Source organism: Rhineura floridana, chromosome 2 (assembly GCF_030035675.1).
Source record: "Rhineura floridana isolate rRhiFlo1 chromosome 2, rRhiFlo1.hap2, whole genome shotgun sequence".
Taxonomy (NCBI): domain Eukaryota; kingdom Metazoa; phylum Chordata; class Lepidosauria; order Squamata; family Rhineuridae; genus Rhineura; species Rhineura floridana.
This window is the reverse complement of record NC_084481.1, coordinates 111,328,976-111,351,131: the sequence shown is the minus strand read 5'-3', so window position 1 is coordinate 111,351,131 and position 22,156 is coordinate 111,328,976. Positions and strand designations below refer to the sequence as shown.

At 41.4% G+C, this 22,156-nt stretch overlaps 1 long non-coding RNA gene across 1 annotated transcript in view; it reads right to left on the bottom strand.

The window, feature by feature from the left end:
* LOC133378274 (uncharacterized) overlaps positions 1 to 20,991 on the bottom strand; it is a 34,857-nt gene extending 13,866 nt beyond the window's left edge. The window contains exon 1 of the long non-coding RNA XR_009760925.1: positions 20,824 to 20,991. This is a non-coding gene — a long non-coding RNA (uncharacterized LOC133378274). The remainder of the gene's footprint in view (positions 1 to 20,823) is intronic.
* Positions 20,992 to 22,156: the final 1,165 nt, after the last annotated feature.

Sequence of the window (22,156 nt, the reverse complement as noted above, 5' to 3'; positions counted from 1 at the left end):
AAATGGGTCCTCTTCTCCCCACCGTCCCCAGCTCTTTAGCTGAAAAATGCATGGTTTTGGTTTGCCTGCAGGTGATTGCTTTGTATCAACTCAGACATTTTGTTGTTATAATCTAATCCAAAGGGGACACATAGTGTTGTTTTTTTAGACAGATGTCTCCCCAGTTTCTCCTCTACAGTGTTTTTTTCCCTAAGCAAGGAGGGATCTATTTAGTGGTTTACATTATGCTGCTCACCCTTTTTCTAGAATGCTTTAGCTAAATTTATTTATGTATTTATTGTTTGGATTTATAGCCCACCCTTCACTAAATGGTCCCGGGCCAGGTTACAAAAATGACTCAATTACAACAATATACACTAAAAATCATAAAATAAAACAGCAAAACAACCAATGACAAAATAATAAGATAGCAGCACAGAACAGCAGTGCACAGCAGTTCTAGAAGACAGAAGACACCTATTCAGTCAAAGACATTGATAAAGAGGTGTGACTTGACCAATTGTCAAACAGTATACAGTTTTGGCACAAGATGCACATCAGAGGGGAGCTCATTCCACAAACTGGGGGCCACCTTTCTCATGTGCTGCCACCCCTCGTACCACAGTGGGTGGTGGCACTACCAACAATTTAACATCAGATTATCTTGAGTGGCTCCACAAGACAGCCTAGCTACATGTTACATTAATGACATGATTAGCAAGCACATTCTAAGTTCTTATTAAAAATTAAATACCAGAGATGAGGGGAGGGTTCATTGTCCTCAGGAAAACAAGAAATAGGGAGGATAGGTTTAAGCTTTCTCTCTCCAGCCATAATATTGGTGAAAATTGTCCCATCCCCCTGCATTGCAATTAGCACTAAGAAAAAACCTTCTGTGGGTGTCCTCCAATTATTTTTATTGATTACAAAGTGTAAGCCCTCACAATCATTTATCATTTATCATTTTCCCATCTTTCTTCCAAAGAGCTTAGAGCAGCATATACAGGCTATTACCATTTTATCCTCACAACAACTCTGAGGGGTAGATTAGGCTGAGAGACAGTGAGTAGCCCAAAGTCACTCAGTGGGTTTTATGGCCAAATATGGATTTGAGCCCAAGTCTCCCATGTCCATCTGTCTCTGAACAGTCTATATCAGAGGTAGCCCACATGGTGTTCTCCAGAGGTTGTTGAATTCCAATTCTTATCAGCCTGGACAGCATGGCCAATAGTCGAGGATGAAGGGAGTTGTAGTCCAACAACATCTGGAGGAAACCGTATTAGCCACCCCTGGTCTGCACAAATAACTCTATATCGTTATTGGCTAAATATCTCCAACTTTTCCTTTCACTGTATGATAAGGTGCTTGTTTTAAACTAAATTTATATTGCTACCAAGGGCCAGAAAATATCCCTGTTATTTCTACAGTAGAAGGCTTTGAATAAATCACTGATCAGAGGGGGAGAGTGTAGAAGAGAGGAGGCCTACCAGCTCTGTTGTTTTGTTTGTACTAAGTGGGCACATGGGAGAGGAACATGAGGCACCAGCCTAGACTTCATGTGGCTTTCTGCTCATTAGTGTGAATCAAAAGTGGTTCTATAAGGAGGAACGATATCTGGGCAAGGAGGTGAATCAGCTTGTTTCATAATAGATAGCCATGAGAGACACAACCATTAGGCGAGATGCCTCTAAGGACCTGCAGAAGATGTTCCTGCTCATTACTTCTGCTGCAAGTGGAAATAGACAGTGTGGAATCCCACCATTTGAAGTTCTTTCATGAATGAAATGTGAACCTCTATAATTCCACTAGGGGTTGCCACCTGAACCTGTCATGCATCACCAAAACTCAGTTGGATGATGCCACAGGCTTTGGTTTGGCATAGCTAATCCTGCCAGGGTTTTATAAGACTCTTTATTTTATTTATTTATTTAGATTTACACCCCACCCTTCTTCCCAGTAGGAGCCCAGACTCTTCAGACATGTATAGAATGTGTGTAGGTGACTTTATATTCTGCATGAAATGCACAGGGTGTCCATCCTTGGAGACTGAATTATTTCAATGACTTGGTTATATCCCGTGGTTCTGGCTCAAGACCAGAACCTATGACCCTACTATTATGTTGATTTTCTGGCAGCTTGGGAGAATGGACTAAGTTCTTAGAGTCGGTAATGGTGTCACTGTTGGAATGCCCTAGCCTACAACTTGCCCTGAAGATTTTAGTTCATATTACTTAGCAGTGCTACATATAATCCTTCTTTTTCTGCAGTTAGGATGTTGATGCACATTCCACAATATCAAAACAGCTCCTGTAAATCATTTGCGGCCTGGCTTGCAGACTGCCAATAGGTAACTGCCCATTTTTAGTCTATTATCCACAGTGTTACCAACTTTAGAAGTTTGAAATCCTCCTAAAAGAAAGAAATCTGAAATCTTATATCTAGCAATTACCCTTATCTTATTTTGTTTCTGAAAAAGTATTGGGGAGATGAAAAGATGTAACCTGCCATTAAGGCAAATATAAATATATTTTTATTATGCTCTGCTCATCCTCTGAGAAGCATGGAGCAGCATTAAATTGATACATGTTATGCTTATTTGGAGCAGACTGGATTTTTGCAGGATTACACGTGTATCAAATTTTGCAGTTTTGGATTCCCTGCCGCTTTTCTCATCCTTGGTTTCCAAGGAAATCCAGCTTGGGATCTACTTTTTTTCTGTGCCTCTCCATTATGACAAGCTGCTAGACTAGACTGGCAGATAAGGAAGCAATGCTACTTCCACATAGGCAGCACTTATGTATAGTTAAGCATTGCCATTACAGATGAGTATCAATAGGCATGGTTTGGACCCTATGCATGTGTTGCCATGTTATAAGATGGCACCATCTACATTGTCTTGTCATGATCTGGCTCAGAATGACCACAAGGGTAGATATCACAAAACAAGGTAGGAATGAAATGAGATAGGAATTCAGAATGAACAATATGTACAAATTTATTTTAATTATTGGGCAGCCACCATGTGCCCAATAACAAAGAGACATCTGGATGAAAGGTTACTGTTTCTAGATTCCTTCTAAGAACATGGCGTCTTGTCTTTCTGCTTAAATTAAAACTCCTCAGATAATACTGCTGTGTAGTGTCAAATTGAAGGAATCCAGTTCCTGAGACAAGAAAAGAAAAGAGGCCCCACACCCTTTTTATTTACAAAAATGACAGTACTGCTGTGACTGGGCTTCAGACCTTTCGTGAAAGATTGTGATAAAGGTATTTTCCCACTTTTCAGGACAAGCTAACTTTTTGGTTAACTACACCAGACAGGGCAAGGATCTTTAAGTAACAAACATTTCAGAAAACTAGTGGTTAATCCTTCCAAGAATAATTTAAACAGAGATTGAACTGCAAGGTTACTTCAGGAAAGTCGTGCTAGTATGATATGTACTGAGAAGATGTTTACCGCACACTCTGATCACATAACTGATCGATTTGCTGTAGCTCATACCATATGCTGCAGAGATACAGCAGATGCATAATCAGCCTGATATCATGTCATAAAAATGTAAAAATGCAAGCAGATGTTTGTGAAACAAATTAGCCAAAATGAGGTTTCATTCATATCATTTGAAATGCATAATTCAGTTACGGTAGGAACTGGTGCGGGCTTGTCTTGCTTCATTCTGAACTCTCTATAACTTTCTGGGTCTATTCCATAGCCCACAGAAATCAATAACAAGGATCGCATTTGCTTCACTGGGGCCTGGGGCAGATCTGAGGAGCTCAAAATTCCATTCTGAAGGATGTTAGTGCTTCAGAATAGCTTGCTTAACATTCCATTTGGAACACATTGTATAGATCTGTTGTCATTGCTTTTGTAGATGAGCAGAGCCATTACTGTGACCTCAGAATAAATTTAGCCATTTGGGGAAAACAGGTAAGCATCTGTAAAATGAAATGAAATGTTTTTCAGCTTATTCACCTTTGCCCTTGTACCTATAAATCAATTGACAGACCAAGATACTGTGATCCTTGCTTACTACATGAAAGGGATTTTCATGTACAAGGCTTAAGTTAGCTTTGGTGGCTAAGGCAAAATATCCCAGTGGTAAAAATATAATAATAAAAATAATGGATTATTTGCCGACCTCTAACCATTTGTGAAAATCTGCTGACTAGAGTAGTCTTAATTGTAGGGTTGGATCTGTCCTGTATTAACATTAAGCACAGATAGGATAAGAAAAGGTTCAAAGGTACCTTTTAGCATTTCATGGGGAGAAAGTCTAATCTTTATGCTTCCCCACACAAAAAATGGAAATATGCCCACCCAGTGACTGAAATGAATTGCAGAAATGCTTCTATTTCACATTTTACATCTTTACAGTCCAGTCTACTTATAAGGCAACAAAGGGGGTTGCCCCATCCATGTACTTCCTTAGTAGTGTATTGGCAAATTCAGAAGTGCAGGGTCCCTTCATAATAGTCACACACACCCCTCAGCCACACCTCCTTCCAGATTATACAATCTTCTAAGATTATAGAATAATCTGTCCAGGTGTGAATATTGCTTTATACTTGTCTGTCACTGCTACCATTTGACTGTCCTTTCTCACTGTCAAGAGATATAATTACTCAATTATATACGCATTTGTCTCCTACTGCTACCAAACTGCTTGATGATGTAGATGGGATGTTGTTATCAGAATTGCAGTCTCTTCTACTGCAGTTACAGAATTCTCATTCTCCACAACTTGACTTTTTGAAGTAGGAAACTGCTTGCTTGCAATTGACACTCATTGGAGCCTATAGAACCAGCTCCTACAGCAATAAAGGCTCACACACACACACACATACCCTGTACCACTCTCTCTCGGGGCTTTTTTGCTACTGGGTTAAGACAAGGCCTGTTTTTCCTAAATGAAGGAATTCACACTCTCTAAGCAGGCTGTTGGTTTTGCATAGGAATTTGTAACCCTTTCCACTTTGCTACCTTGTAGAAGGTAGGAAGGGATTTTTCCATCCCCTTCTCCTGTCTCCGTCACCCCCTCCCTTCTTCCACACATGCCTAGAGTGTTAGAAAAAGACAGAGGTATTAGTCCATTCAGGCAGTTTTTTGTCATCATCATTCTGTAAGGTAAGGAGCTTCCTTTGCTGAGTTTCCCTGCTTGGCTGTCATACAAAGGCTGAGAGTAACTGCATTTGGACAGAGTTTATGAGTTTTAGGAGGAAACTTAAGAGTGGAAATTCCTGATACTTACCTCTGGTGTTAGCTGGACCACACACATATCCTTAGCCATCTAATTTGCATTTCAACTTACTATGCATGCCAAGATATTTGTTGTTGTTATATGCCTTCAAGTCGATTACAACTTATGGCAACCCTATGAATCAGCGACCTCCAGTAGCATCTGTCATGGACCACCCTGTTCAGATCTTGTAAGTTCAGATCTGTGGCTTCCTTTATGGAATCAATCCATCTCTTGTTTGGCCTTCCTCTTTTTCTACTCCCTTCTGTTTTTCCCAGCATTATGGTCTTTTCTAGTGAATCCTGTCTTCTCATTATGTGTCCAAAGTATGAGAACCTCAGTTTCATCATTTTAGCTTCTAGGGATAGTTCTGGTTTAATTTGTTCTGACACCCAATTATTTGTCTTTTTTGTGGTCCAAGGTATGCGCAAAGCTCTCCTCCAACACCACATTTCAAATGAGTGGATTTTTCTCTTACCCGCTTTTTTCACTGTTCAACTTTCACATCCATACATAGCTGAAACGCCATCTCATTCACTCACAAACACATATTTTCTCCCCCACCCTTCAACATATTTTTATCTCTTTTCCTCCTCTTCCTCCCTTACTCCTGGCTTTGGATTGGAACAAAGCCACATATCTTCCCCTCCCCCTCCCTTTTTTTTTTGCTGCTGGGTAGACTATGAGATCCTTGTTAACAAACAAACTGGAAGACATACAGCACACAGAGAGAAAGAGAGAGAGATCTTCAGCCCAAGTTCTCTTTCCCCCCCCTCACTTTCCGTCATCTCCTGTCATCCTGGTTGTGTCCAACCTTCTCCTTTGCAGCCTTCATCACTCGCTTGGTCTCCATTGTCATCTCCATACTCTTCAGTCCTTCCCCCATGCACTTTCTCCCACAACAATAGACATCCCTAGGAGCTAATCAGCATGAAAGGGGAAAGAGTATTCTCAATGGCTGGCTCAACTCCTTTTACTCTTATTGACTCCAATCAGCAAAAAAGGACAAGGAAGCAAGTTAGAAGACTCTTCTCAGTGGCCAACACATTCACCTTTCATGCTGATTGGCTCATAGGCTGCTGGAGACATAGGGACCCTGCTGGGACCTGGCTCCCAAAAAAGTAAGGGATCCAAGACCCCCTGAGACCCTAGATGACTACACTTCTAGTGTTGTTTATCTTTAGCTTAATTCAGTAATGCTGCTAGTGCATAATTACCTGGTTCAGAATGTGAATTTGTCCAGCTTGTAATGCTTGACTGTTATTACAAATCAGGCACAATTTTCCCCCAAATTCCTTTGTTCTCAGAATGTAAAGTGTGGTTTTATAAGATTGTGCACATGAACAGTCAAGCATTCAACACACCAGATGCCCAAAGCCCGCTGCTTTGTAACTAGACATGCAAAAGTTCCTTAATGTCAAATCCTTTACTCTGACTGGAATTCTCCCACTGATTGCTGTGAAACAACTGAACTACAGACTCAACTTCTGTGTGAACTAAAATGTTCTCAATGGTTGTCATTACACTTGATGAAATATATTGATGATGAATGATTCCTGTGAACCATTGACCAGATCTCCCACTCGATGAAGCAGGGTGTGTATGTATAAGAGAGAGACAGACAGACAAATGCAGAGAGAGAATGAATATCTTCTTTTGGGGGGTCATTTCTCTAAAGTGTCATGGAAATTTTTATGTGGTTGCTGTACCCGTTATTTTGTCCCTGGGTATCTTTGCTTTAGGAGTTGGGGTTTGAATTTCCAAAAGACTTTCACCATGGCTGATTCTGGGAACCATAATAATCAGGGAGGACTACAATAGGGTACACGCACACAGGGTACAATCAGCATGTATGCACCAACATTACAAGCTAGGAGAGAAATTGAAGGAAAAGGACCATTTCCCCCTAAAATGCTCTCAAAGAAAGCTTATAGTTGCCAAACCAATTCCAAATTAAGGTGAGGGGTTTCCTCACCTCTAAACTGAATTAATAAAAGACTGCGATGCAGATTATCTTCATTAACTGAACTAAAGAAAGTGATTTTACTCACTCTCCTGCAGAATAAATGTTATGTAATAAGTAATCTCCCTCTCTAGGATGCACACCTTAATGTGCTGAGGGGGGTTGAGAGTGTTGAAGAAGCTGAGAGCAATGCCATCAGGAATCTTGACCAAGCGGCTAGACTCCTGGCAGGGGCACCCAAGGCACAATGGTCAAAGCTGAGACACCAGACTAAGATGCATCCAAACTCAGAGGAAGGCAATAGTAAACCACCTCTAAATACCTCTTACCATGAAAACCCTATGAACAGAGTATCCAAAATGCAACATGAGATAGTGCTGGAAGATGAGACCCCGGGTCAGATGGCACTCACCAAGCTACTGGGGAAGAACAAAGGACAAGCACAAGTAGCGCTGTGACTAATGACACCACTGGGTCAAAGCCAAATGGAAGCCCAGAGGCTGATGCGCACAGATGCGAAAGGAGAGTCCGGAGTTGTATGACGCACACAATAGGAACATGGAATGTGAGAAGCATGAACCAGGGAAAGTTAGAAATTGTCAAGCAAGAAATGGAGTGAATCAACATTACAATACTTGGCATGAGTGAATTAAAACGGATGGGAATGGGACATTTTCAGTCAGGCAACTACAAAATATTTTATGAGAAATTAAGAAGAAACGGGGTTGCTTTAATAGTGAGAAGTGATGTAGAAAAAAGCAATTAGTAGCTACAATGCAAGGTCTGACCGAGTGATATCAATGAGATTAAACGGGAAACCTAGTAACATAACCATCATCCAAGTCTACACTCCAACGGCAAAGGCAGAAGAAGAGAAATTGGAGAGATTTTACACAGAAGTACAGGAAGAACTTGATCACACACCAAAACAAGATGTGCTGATAATCATGGGGGACTGGAATACAAATGTAGGGAACAGTGAAGAACTAGGAATTGCGGGGAAATGGGGCTTAAGAGATAGAAATGAAGCAGGAGAAAGACTTATTGAATTCTGTGAAGCCAATAATTTGTTTCTCGCAAACACATTTTTTGAGCAACCAAAAAGACGGCTGTACACATGGACATTACTAGATGGTCAATATAGGAATCAAACTGATTATATAACTGGTAGCAGAAGATGGAAAAGTTCCATGCTTTCTGAGAAAACAAGACCAGGAGTAGATTGCGGTACAGATCATGAACTGGTAATATCGAAAATCAGAGTGAAGCTAAAGAACAACAACAAAGCAATCATAATGCCAAAATACAATTTAAATTACATCCTCTTCCTCCCTTACTCCTGGCTTTGGATTGGAACAAAGCCACATATCTTCCCCTCCCCCTCCCTTTTTTTCAAAATTAAATCTCGTCCGTGAGGCTTTAAACTTAGTTGACAGAGAACCAGAAGAACTATGGAGTGAAGTCAGAGACATTATCAGGGAAGAATGCAAAAAGACAATACCTCTAGTTAAAAAGAGAGAAAGATCTCAATGGATGACTGAACAAACTCTTAAAATGGTTAAAGAGAGAAGGAAAGCAAAAGCAAAAGGAGATAGAAACACAGTTAAAACCCCAAATGCAACAATACAGCGACAAGTACGTAGGGACAAAGGGAACTATTACAATAGTTATTGTATAGAAATAGAAGAGGACAACAAAAAGGGAAGAACAAGAACCCTATTCAAAGAGATTAGAGAAATGAAAGGGAAATTTAAACCAAGAGTAGGGATGTTGAATAATCATCAGGAGAACACTCTGACTGACTGAGATGAAAGGAAAAAAAGATGGAAGCAATACACTGAAGAACTCTATAAAAGAGATGCAAAGATGACAGATTCATTCATGGAGGAACCGTATGATGAACAACCAGAAATTTTAGAATGTGAGCTGAAAGCTGCTCTTAAAATACTTGGAAGAAACAAATCACCAGGAATATATGGCATACCGATAGAGTTGCTACAAGCTACTGAGACTGAATCTGTCCAAATTTTGACAAAAATTTGTCAACAAATATAGAAAACTAAACAATGGCCCACAGACTAGAAGCGTTCACTATACATCCCAATTCCAAAGAAAGGGGATCCCACGGAATGCAGTAATTATTGAACTATTGCCTTAATATCCCATGCAAGTAAAGTAATGCTCAAGATTCTACAACAAAGGCTCTTACCATATATGGAGCGAGAAATGCCAGAGGTCCAAGCTGGATTTAGAAAGGGAAGAGGCACCAGAGATCATATTGTAAACTTACGTTGGATAATAGAACAGACAAGGAATTTTAGAAGGAAATCACCCTGTGCTTTATATATTACAGCAAAGCCTTCGATTGTGTAGATCATGAAGAACTATGGCATGCTTTAAAAAAAATGGGGGTGCCACAGCATCTGATTGTCCTGATGCGCAACCTATACTCTGGACAAGAGGCTACTGTAAGGACAGGATATGGAGAAACTGATTGGTTCCCAATCGGAAAGGATGTGAGACAGGGGTGTATTTTATCGCCCTATTGGTTTAATCTATATGCAGAACATATCATACGGAAAGCGGGATTGTACCAAGATGAAGAGGTGTGAAAATTGGAGGGAGAAATATCAATAAGATATGCAGACGACAGCATACTCTTAGCAGAAACCAGTAATGATTTGAAACGAATGCTGCTGAAAGTAAAAGAGGAAAGCACAAAAGCAGGATTACCGCTGAACGTCAAGAAGACTAAAGTAATGACAACAGAAGATTTATGTAACTTTAAAATTGACAATGAGGACATTGAACTTATTGGGGATTATCAATACCTTGGCACAGTCATTAACCAAAATGGAGACAATAGTCAAGAAATCAGAAGAAGGCTAGGACTGGGGACGGCAGCTATGAGAAAACTAGAAAAGGTCCTCAAATGCAAAGATGTATCACTGAACACTAAAGTGAGGATCATTCAGACCATGGTATTTCCGATCTCTATGTATGGATGTGAAAGTTGGACAGTGAAAAAGGCGGATAAGAGAAAAATCAACTCCTTTGAAATGTGGTGTTGGAGGAGAGCTTTGCGCATACCATGGACTGCGAAAAAGAAATAAGTGGGTGTTAGAACAAATTTAACCAGACCTATCACTGCAAGCTAAAATGATGAAACTAAGGTCATCATACTTTGGACACATAATGAGAAGACAGAATTGCCATAAGTTGTAATCAACCTGAGGGCACATAACAACAACAGTAAGTAATTCAGAACACCTTCCATAAAATGGTTACTAGGCCTATCTGTTTATCTTGTCTAGTCCAAGTTTATGCCTGCCCATGGTTTCTCTTTTTATTCCTAGCTTTATGGACTCTTTTCCTCTATTCCTGATATTCTGGACATTTTCTTCAGTGAACACACTGTCTTTTTTGATCTTTAAGCACAACATGTGTGGTGGTGTCGGAGTCACTCCCTTGTCACCACATTGGTGATGTCGGGCACACATGGATCCCATCTCTGGCCAGCCATGGCTTCACTCCATGAACTCCACAGGCTTATCACATTCACTATGTCCTAAATGTCCCCACATATGCCAAAAATAGTAAAGGGTAGTTAAAGGACAGTAGGAAAGAAAGACTGCTGCAGCTGTACAATGCTCTTTAGTAAATATGTATTTTAAGATGTGTTTTAATTACATAATGAATTCCCTGCTCTTCAGTCCTGAGAGACTATAATATGCATATATGGGCATTTTCTAAAACAATGGGCTAGAGTCCAGCCAAAATTGCTCACTCTTTTCCTTTTTTTGCTTAATACTTCTTTTTCTGCAGTTGTTCCTCTCCCCCGTCCCCATACACACAAAAAATGTTTCATTCATTTGCATTCATATTTTGAATTTGGTGCTGCTCTTCTGTTAATTGGCATCATTAAATCTAGCCTCAGTAAATAATAACCTAGTATCTGATTGAGTGTGGGCTAAGTGATTCAAATTACATTATTTTCTAAACTTTTATGACGTTATCATATCATGCATAACATCACAGTGTTACTGCCAATTCCTGTGTAGCGTCTGATTGGATGTCTAGACCCCTGCAATGGTAGTCACTGCTGCAGTTGAAGGTTCAAATAGAGGTAAATAAAACTGCATGAAAACAGTTTTAAAAAATCAGTTTTTCATACAACTACTAATCCAGCAATATACCTTAGTTAAAATGTAAATTTCACTTTTGACACTGAAAAACATGAAAAATCAACACAGTCCCACCAGCACAGTAACTCATAAAATAATTTGTGTCATCGTACAGTCTGGCCTGCATTGCTACAGGTTATTTCTTTTGATCCTTACCCAAAATGTTTTATTCTTCCACTGGGCATTTGAATATTATGAACTGTTAAGATTTCTAGAATTCCCGCCATTGTCAGACCCAAGGGCTGTGGCGATGGCGGGCCTTTGCAGTCATGCTGGGGAAGACCTGGCATGGCTTCAAAGCCCTCCCCTTTTGGGCCTGGCATGGCCACGTATGCCTGTCACATAGGGGGTGGAGCAAGGTGGCTATTTAAGCCCTGCTCCACCTCCCCTCGGCCTCTTTCTGGCCTGACGCGATGACGGAGCAGGTTGCTAGGCCATGTTAGGTGCTTTGGGCCTTGATGGAACAGGTCACTAAGCCACGTTAGGTGCTTTGGACCTTGGCTGGTTATCTGTTTCGGCGGCACACAAGGTGGGAGAGAGAGGATCTGGGGGGGCAGCTTCTCAGCATTGGAGCATGAGAGAGATTTGGAGTGGTTGAGGAAGGAGCGTCGGAACTGAGGCGCCTTCCTGTGGGTCCATGGGGCAGGAGATTCAACCCTGCCTGCTCTATTGGGAATTCAGTGCTAAGGGCTTTTGCAACAGGAACTGTGTAAATTTAGAGATGAGTGTTCTATCTGCACTGGCTCTCATCCTTTTACCAGCTGCTCTAGAGCTGAGGGGTTTAAGGGTTTTCAGAAGGGGAAAAAGCCCGGATCTGGCGGGCAGCCTTCAGGTAAGGGGTCCCACACTGATTAATATTTGTGGGTTTTGCCTTTGCTCCATCAGTATCCTAGGTGGGCAGATGCACTGTACGCTCAGCATCAAAGGCCCTCCGCCGGGTGCCTACTCTGAGGGAAGCTTGGAGGATGGCAATAAGGGAGAGGGCCTTCTCAGTGATGGCCCCCAAATTATGGAATGATCCCCCTGATGAGGTGCTCCTGGCACCAACACTGTTGTCTTTTTGGCGCCAGGTCAAGACTTTCTTCTTCTCTCAGGCATTTTAGCATGTGTTTTTAAATTGCTTTTTAAAAATGTGTTTTTAAATTTGTATATTTGTGTTTAATGTTTTTAATTGTTGTAAACCACCCAGACAGCTTCGGCTATGGGGTGGTATACAAATGCAATAAATAAATAAATAAATAAAAGTTTTTTGTTTGGTTTTAGGATTTCATTTGTTGGGGAGCATAGCCCTTACATGTCAGGGAATTAGAAGTCAGTAGTTGGAATAGAGTTAGTGGTGCAGGAGAAAATAGATAATGAAGTAGCCGAGGGTAGGGTACTGGGTCCATTTGAGTACCCTCCTATGCTCGCTCACAGCAGTGTTTTGACCTATGTCTGTATTTTGACTGGTGTCTGCTGAGCTAGGGGTGCCTTGGCCATGGGAAAAACTGAGGGCCCTTCACCTATGCTTACCTTTTTGGGGAATTGAGCTTGACTCAGTGGTGCAAGCTTGCCGTTTACCAGCAGTGAAGTTAGGGGAGTTGAAGCATAGGGTGGCCAGCATTAGATGCACCAGGAATTTTGGAGCAATTTAATTGGGTTTCTTTTGGTGATGGAACATATTATTGGAGGCAGAGTGTAAATTCACTCTGTTGCCTCTGAGGCTTTGGGTTTTGGGGTTATTTTTCAGGATAACATGTGCAAAGGCATAACCAGTGGAATGGGCTGAGGCTGTTGGGCTTTCATGGGCTTTGGGTATCTTTGTGTAGTTCTAGCTCTGAGGCAGTCTTATTTCATGCAGTGCTGTTATAGCATTTTGGGGGGGGGGTGGGAGAGTTGCTTTGCCCCCTTTCTAGGAATGACAGGTCTGGTCGGGCTTTGGAGGAGGTGATGTTTCGGTAAGTGGCAGCTGTGTTTGGATTCAGTTGCGCAAGTCAGAGACTGACCAGAGGGGCTGAGGTTTGATCATCACTTTGGCCTCTTCCCTGTACACAGGCTGTGTCCAGTCCGGGCTTTAGGCTCATTTTTGCGGCTTAGAGGTAAGTCTAGAGGGTTGTTATTTTGGCACCAGGATGGTCAGCCTTTGACTAAGTTTCAGTTTTGGTCCGTTGGCAGGCGGGCCTTGTCACTGTAACTTGACCAGTTGCTGAGATGGGAGGAACACAAATAGCCATCTTCGAGACTTGTATCAGGAATAGCAAACACACCTGAGAAGTAGAAAGGATGGACTTTGCACATGGTGCATTGTGTCCAAAACTGTTGTGGCCATGATTTATTAGGGATCATTTCATCAGTTCTTTCCACATTCAGAACATACCATATCTAATCCCAACTGATCTACTGTTATGGTGAGCCAGCAAGGGCTGCTTGGATAATAAAAATGCAGATTACCCAGTATGGGATATTATGGAAACTACCACTCACATTATAATAGAGTGCAGTGACCGCTCTCTCCCTTTGAGGGGCTGACTGGAGCTTCTAATTACTGTCATGTTTGGGGATGGATCCCAACCAGTTCAGTACGCACTCTTTCAAGATGGGTGTGGCTTCTATAGTAGCTATGTTGGGCTGTGGGAGCACAGCCATGCAGGCAATGGGGCACTGGCAGTAGGCCATTTAAGGGCCCTCCTTAACCATTGTGCTGCTGAGCATATTGTTAATTGTTGTTTCTGTTTTAACAGGTTGGAGGGTGCTGGAGAGAGTCAAGGTACTCATATGTGGCCACAGATGGTGTTCTGGTCCAAGAGGAGGGCATCACAGACCAGGCACAGAACCCAGTTGGGTTTGGTCCAGTGGCTGGGTAGAAGTGGCATGCTGTGGGAACACCTCCTGCCAACACTTTTTGATGCTTTGATGGTGCAGCACCCCCCACATGTTTTGGTGATACATTTGGGAGGCAATGACCTGGGACTGTTGAAGGGGAAAGCCCTTGTCATTCAGGCTTGCCTAGACTTTGCAGCCATACGACAGAGGTGGCCTGGGACCGTAATTGTCTGGTCCAATATCCTCCCTAGGAGGAGTTGGAGGGGTGGGATTGACCACAGGGGCCTGAACAAGGCTTGTCGGAAGGTAAATAGGGAAGTCCGGCTCGCCCTTGCTGGTTGGCAGGGCAAGGTAATACATTATCCGGAGGTGAAGCGTGGAAGGGCTGATCTTTACCAGATGGTGTTCATATGTCTGACTTGGGTACTGATCTGTTTTTGACTGATCTGCAGAGTGCCCTGCGCATAATTATTTGTCGCAGGTGGGGGAAGAGGGACTAAGCTGAGGCTTGTCCTCTTCTGTGGTGGATAGGTGCGGGAATTTCACAGGATAGGGTTTGGTGACCACCCTTAGGCACCCTTAAAGGTGATTGGTGGGTTCTGAGGCCTGCCTTCCAGGTTATGCGGCCCTTTGGGGCTAACCTGTACTCAAGAGTTGTGCAGCCCTAGCGGGGGTGGAGCAGGAAGGCCTCCCTAACCACCCTGTGGGGATGGGACCCAGAGAAGGGGATTGGGCTTAGACCACCCCCTTTCCCATAGCCGGGTGTCCTCACCCGATTGTGTAAGAGTTAGGTCCCACACCTGTCTCTGCAAATCATTTATTATGCAATCAAGCATTTAATTGGCTTTATTTCAATAAACATGGCCCTTGATTTACCCACACTTCATCTTGTCTTGCCTCTTCATTTCCCAGCTATGCACTGCAGTGAAGAATGTTAAGGATACATCTCCATTTCTTTTCCAAGAGGATATAAAATGCATGTTTTGGGGTGTCCAATTTTGCTATTCACGCACATTTATATTTGTTGTGAGAGTGAAAACAGTTGACTATAGCATACCTCTGGCCTTTGGGAGAGAGCATAAGGCAAACAGCTTATGGCAGTCTAAAGCTGGTCTGGATGACTCCTAGCTCAGTCTGAAAGATGAGCCCATAATCCAAAATTTCATCTTGTTAGCAGGATACACTTTATCTCGATACTCTTTGGCTGTAAGGTGCAACATGACATGATTGGGTGGACCTTGTTTAAACAGACATTTATGGTTAATTCAGCTTTAAATTAAGTGGGACTATAACAACATGGGAACCGGTATATCACAATGAACTGGGGATTACCAAAGGAAGTTTACAGTTTATACCATTCCTGACTAGCATCTGAAAAGTGCTTGGTGCAAACCCCTTCCTTTCCATGTATTGCAACATGGCTGTATTTTGCTTATTGGATTTAACTTCTCATCTACTTTCTTAGTTCACAATGCTTTGCCAAATTAAGAGTTCATAGCTTTTTATTCAATCTGCAGACTTCAGATCTGAATCCAGAATTTTTGAAGGTTGAGAGTGACTTCAGGCCTGTCATTCTGGTTTGAATCCCTTTTTATACAAAAAGGACAAAGTCATAAAATTGATCCAAACCTAAACATCCACTAAATGCTAGCAGAAAACTAGATTCTGACCTATCTCGAGCTAATCAGTAAATCCATGTCCGCCACACACTTTGAACCTTTTCATAGGAAACTAAATACCTCACATTACATGAAGTGATACGAAAATTACTCTGTAGTAGAAGATAAACAGCCACATGAATATACCCATAAACAGGTAGTCCTGAAGTGGGTCAATATTTACAAATTCAGCCAAAATAGTCACTGAAACGGCCAGGAAATGCCAGGACATTAGCATAGCTCATAAAGTATTGTATGTCAATATTTAAAGAGCAGCGTAATATTGGAGACTGTGGTTTTAATTATAGGCTTTTGTCCAACATTGTCTCCTTTTATGTCTCCTTTATAGATGCTAAAGAAAGCCAGTGTGGCGTAGTGGTTAGAGTGTTGGACTACAACCTGGGAGACCAAGGTTTGAATCCCCACATAGCCATGAAGCTCACTGGGTGACCTTGGGCCAGTCACTGCTTCTCAGCCTCAGAGGAAGGCAATGGTACACCACCTCTGAATACCGCTTACCGTTAAAACCCTATTCATAGGGTTGCCATAACTCAGAATCAACTTGAAGGCAGTCCATTTCCATTTTATAGATGCTAAAACTGATTTAAAACAGATAATTAAACATACTAGACAAGAAGCAAAAACCAAAATCCAACTTCTTCATGGTCTTCAGTACTAAACCCAGTAGCCACTTCACACATGGTATTTTCCCTACATGATCCATGATCAGACAAATATCATTTATAAAGTGGCTCCCATAAAACAAACCATACATTGCTCTCTAGCACCTAGTACAACAGTAGTAGTCATTTATGCACTGGAAGGGGATTTTATAGAAAAGCGCATCAGATGAACCTTATTTTGCTGAAAACTAATTATCTGGATCCATTGTCTGTGGAGTGGCTGTCTATGGTCCCTCAGACTACTCTAGATAATTAAGGTTGGTGATAAATTTAAAATCTGTTCTTAAAATGCAGAGTCAGATTTCAGATGCACAATGATGGATACTCGATGAGTTATTGTATATTTAAGATACCTGTTGTCATTTTGCTTCTTCAAAGTGCCACAGCTGGTGACAGCCAAATGTGCAGTAATTGGGTAAATTGATCAAAGTGTGGCAAGGTTCCACTTTCAAGAGTGCCCTTCCCCTACCTGAGCAGCCTGACATGCGAATACTCCAGCCCACCTGAAACCCACAGCCTTCTCAGTTGTGCTCCATCCCAAGACCAGAGGGAATGGTCAGCCTGGGCAGATGCAACACAGTGTACAAGGAAATGCATATATTAGGGAAAATAATTTACAAAAATGCATTATATTAGGGGAAATTATTTTGCAATAATTTGTTTAAAAAGGCAAAATTGCATACAAATGCACATATTAGGAGACATTAGCTTTAAAATGGTGATGAATTTTCATAATGACTTCTTTAAGGAAAAAAACACAAACTGATGTGGAAATATGGAGAACTGAACTTAAAAAAGGAAAAGTAAGAAACCTTTATTTTATTTTTAACTGGTTTTGACAATAAACTATTATATGGGATGTAGGTATTTTTACATCTCCAATGTGTGTTTATATCAAATATTTCCAAGAACCCTGTGAGGTAGGGTTGGAAACCAAGGTAGCTCACAACAAGAAATAAAGCCATTTAAAAATCAATAACCATAAAACAAATAAAAACAGTTGCAAAACAACTTAAAGTGGCATGATTCTGATTTTTGGATTGGGTGAGTGAAGTTCCTTATGACTAAATTGCAGTCTTGTGCAAGCTTCCCTGTTTCAGTAAGCCCCATTTAACATATTGTGACTTGCTTCTGAGTAAACATGCATAGGATTGCACTATAAATATCTTTACAGGTTGTGTAAATAATAAACATCTTTGACACTCATGCTTATATAAATATTTCTTCATACTAGGTCTTGATATGTATCTAATTTCACATTATAGTTGTAAATTATTATTTACAAATTATTATTTCCTCTACATTTTAAGTGTGCCGTTCTTCCTTGGGGTGGTCATGGTTCCCCTCCGTTATTTTCACTCTGAGGGGCAGATTAGGCTGAGAGATGGTGCATAGCCCATGGTCACCCACTAAACCTTGTAGCTTATTTCCATTTTTAAATCTAATTAAAATGATTTATATGCAGGCAAAATGTATGAAGTAATGCAGATCCACACAATACATTTAAAGCACATCCCACTCGCATTTAAAGTACATGACTTCTCCCAAAGAATCCTGGGAAGTGTAGTTTCCCCCTGACAATTATAGTTCCCACCACCTTTAACAAACTACATTTCCCATGATTCTGTGGTGGGATTCATGTGCTTCAAATGTACGTTGAATGTACTTTAAATACATAGTGTGGATCTGCCCCAGTATGCTGTGCATTCATTAGTGAATTGAAAAGAACAATTTTAAAAGATACTTTTTTAAACAGGGGAAGGGCTGTCGCTCAGTGATAGGGTACATGCTTTGCATGCAAAGGTCCAAAATTCAATCTCTGGAAGAGACTATTGCCTGGAATCCTGGAGAGCCAATGCTATTGGCAAAAACAGAAGACAGGTATTTAAAAACATTCAAAATAATAAAACTAACAATGAGATAAAAACATAAAAAACATTCTACATCCCTGGGTTGGCTTGCCTAAACAAAAATGTTTTTAGCAGGTGCCAAAATGAGTACCATGAAGATGCCTGCCTAATGTCAATAGGCAAGGAGTTCCAAAGTGTAGGTACTGCCACACTAAAGGATCAATTTCTTACAAGAGCAGAACAAGTACTATGCGTCATCCGTAACATGGAAACCACACCTTGAACTTGGCCTGGTAGCAAATCAGCAACCAGTGCAGATTTCAGAGCAGAGGTATGTGCTTATAAGGTCTGACGATTGTCAGCAATTGTCCCGCAGCATTCTGCACTAATGGTAGCACCCAACTCAGGTTGTGCTGCATGGGGATTTCTGTGACCATGGCTGACTGGCTGCCAGGATTTTTTTGTTTTGGCTAGGAACGCTGACTGGTTGTGGGACGCTGAGTTTTCTGTCTTACTCATAGGAATCTTGTTGTGGTTAGTATACCATTTAGGAAATCTTTACTGTCTTTCTTTTTCTATTTGCATTTCATTTACCTCTGACCTCACTCCCTTACATCCAATGAAGCAACAACAGTGGTTCCATGCTCTCTGTTCAACCCCCTTAAACCCACTAATGATGCACCTTGTTATTTGCATGACAGTTTGTTTCTTGCCCGATAGTGGTAAAAGAGAATTCACATACTGACTTCAATTGCTGTTGTTCCCAATCTACTGCCTGTGAAGGTAGACCAAACCATGTGTGTTTTCTCTGTCAATTATTACACACTGGAATTGGGTTGGCTGTCAAAGTGAGTTTATTGCAGCCCACAGAGTAGGCAGGAAAAAGTAGAGAATCTTCTTAACTTTTACTCATTTCTCAAACCTCTCTCTGCAGTGAAGGGTCAAGTCTGTAAGGAAGCTAGAAGCAGCCACGTTAAAAGGCAGGCAGGGCATTCCAGGCAGGGGGTTGCCAACCCTGCTTTGATATCAATATATTTGCAGAGGATCCCTAGTCAAGCCTTACCAACAGCACAATCGTAACAATATCTACTCAGACGTAAGTCCTGTTGAGTTCTATGGGGCTTAGTCCCATAGTAAGTGTGTTTAGAACTGCAGCCTTCAGGGCATCCATCTTTACTCCTGAGTGCTCCCATCTAACATCTCCACAACATTAGGCTTTCTTCCTCACAATGGCCTTCTGGTGACTGGGCTGGCCTGAGGGCACTTAAACGCTTCTTGCCAGAAACAAGTAGGCTAGACTAAATGTGTCTTAGCCAGGCTGTCTAAGCAGGTGAGAAGGAATGATCCCGTTACTTGGATCTGGGAACACCCTCATATAGCTAAGATTTCTATCTTAATTTCCAACCAGAGATTTTTTTGTTTGTTTGAGTAGTATGCTCCAGGCAACTGTGGTTGATGCTTAATGTATCATGCTTAATGACATCACTAGGGTCTGCCCCTATGACATCACTAGTGCCCACTCCCCATGACATCACTAGGGTCCGCCCCTGAAATCTCAGGGTTTGGGATGCTTCTGACCTGGCAACCCTAGTAAGACACCACAAGTAAAGAATACTCAAACTATAAGTGAACCAAGCTGGTATCCCATAGGCATGACAGAATTATAAAGTGGGATTTTGCACTCCATCCAGCTTTGTTTTACGCTTCCCACCAGATTGTATCATATCCTGCAGTGGAGTGGCCTAATAAGTACAATGGCTGGAATAAGGACAGGTTGAGTCTGGCATGGAATATGTGGATATGAAATCACTGAATTATTCACCATTAGTGTATCTCCCCAAAATCATGTCTTCCGTGATCCAAGATAACACAAACTGAACAACTAGCTCCACAGAATTAACCTCTCAGTTATATAGTGTTCCCTTATCCACACAGCCACAGCTGGTAAGGTAGAACAGTTGAAGAATATCTATTAGAACAACTCCTGGAACTCATTTCTCCAGTATCAGATTCAACTGAAAAGGATAAAGAAAACAGGACTAATACGTGTTAGGATTACAAATACACAACTGCTCAGTTGGCTCCTTTCTTAATTGCTATCATCTGGGTGCAAGGATTGCAAACTGAGAAACAAATTCTTAATGTGCACGGAGCAAAGGAAAGCCCTAAAGCAAGCATACCAGCAGAACAATTAGATGGTTAATCATAATTCTGTCTAGGGGATTCTTTCTCCATTTTTCCCCACTTCAAAGAAACAATGATTTATAAACAATGTTGTCTCCCCTCACGAAATGACTCACTCTTCGGCCCACACTGGGGTTACCCCGTATGCTGCTTCACATTTCAGGGTTACAATATCAAATGTCAGGATATACACAGATACATTGCTCAGATTCCATCTTGAGAGGTTCTCATTAGTGTTTCTGGGTTGTGGGTTGTTTCCATAATTGTAATGAAGACTTACCATAGCAGAGTGTTTGCTTACGGTCTATGGAGCAGGAAACTCTGGGAGTTAACTGTGTTGTTCACTCTAATGAGCCACTGTCATTTGCAGGTAACTCGCATTAGCTGGGATATCCATACCATGCCTCTGCTTTCCAGAGTTGAATCTTACTGTTGTTCCCATGATCATATACCTCTAGGATAAAAAGAGTGATGAATCAAGAAGAGTGCTTGATTTCAGTAGGGGTTCTTTTCCTTTCTTTGAGCTCACTGAGCATTTCATTCATCCCATCGAAGTGTCAGCTAGTCAGAGGTTGGCTTCAATTGAGGGGGGGGTCTCATATATCTGGGTTCTGATATAAGCAAGAACATAGGAAGCTGCTTTATACTACGTCAGACCATTCATCTATCTAGCTCAGTACTGTCACTACTGAATAGCAGAGCTGTTTCCCAATCCTACCTGGAGATGTCCTGGTCTCCTGGATTAAACCTGGGACCTTCTACATCCAAATCATATGCTCTACCATTGAACTGCAACCCTTCCCCATATAAGACCATACAACTTGCAGCATGCAAAAAGTGTTTTATAAGTTGCAGCTCTGAATCTCAGTAATTTCAGTACAATGCACTTCCAAGTAAAGGTTTGTTTACCTAATTAATTCGTGTTCAACCACTGATTAGTTTACACATTGATGCATGTGTATAGTACCACTTATGAAGAGCCACGTGTAGATCATCATGACTTTTATCTTTTAAAACATTTGTAACTGGTGATAGAAAAGGGTTCAACCCCTGTCTGTGAGTAATCATTCCCTCTAAGCCTATATTCAGTGGCCCCATTCAAGCAGGGTCATCCACAAACAAAACAGAGATTCCAGCGTACCCAGGGGTTCCACAAGGTATACAATATGTAACACAAATATACAACATGGAAAATTTTACTCTCCAAAAAAGGAACCAAAAAATGGGAAAAAATCAAAAACATTAGAACTATGCATGGCCTCACGCACCTTACTAGGAAAATTTTTAGTAACTTCTTTTAATTTTCTTGAAGATGCACCTGTCATTTGCTCCATCTCGGGCTGGCTCACTTACCACCTCACAGTTTCTCTTCAATGATACAATATATGCCACAACCGACACCAGCATTGCATACTCCCAACTTCCAAATAATGAGACGTTCCAGAAGCAGCATTATAGGATCTCGTTTCCTTTTGGATAAAAAAGCACTGGAGATGTAAGGTGCCTTTGTAATGTATGCTTTATTAAGTGGTGACAAAAAGGCACATCTACAGCAAGGAGCAGATCCCCAGAAAGCAACTTGTACCATGGCTGTAACTCCAGTCCCAGCTAAT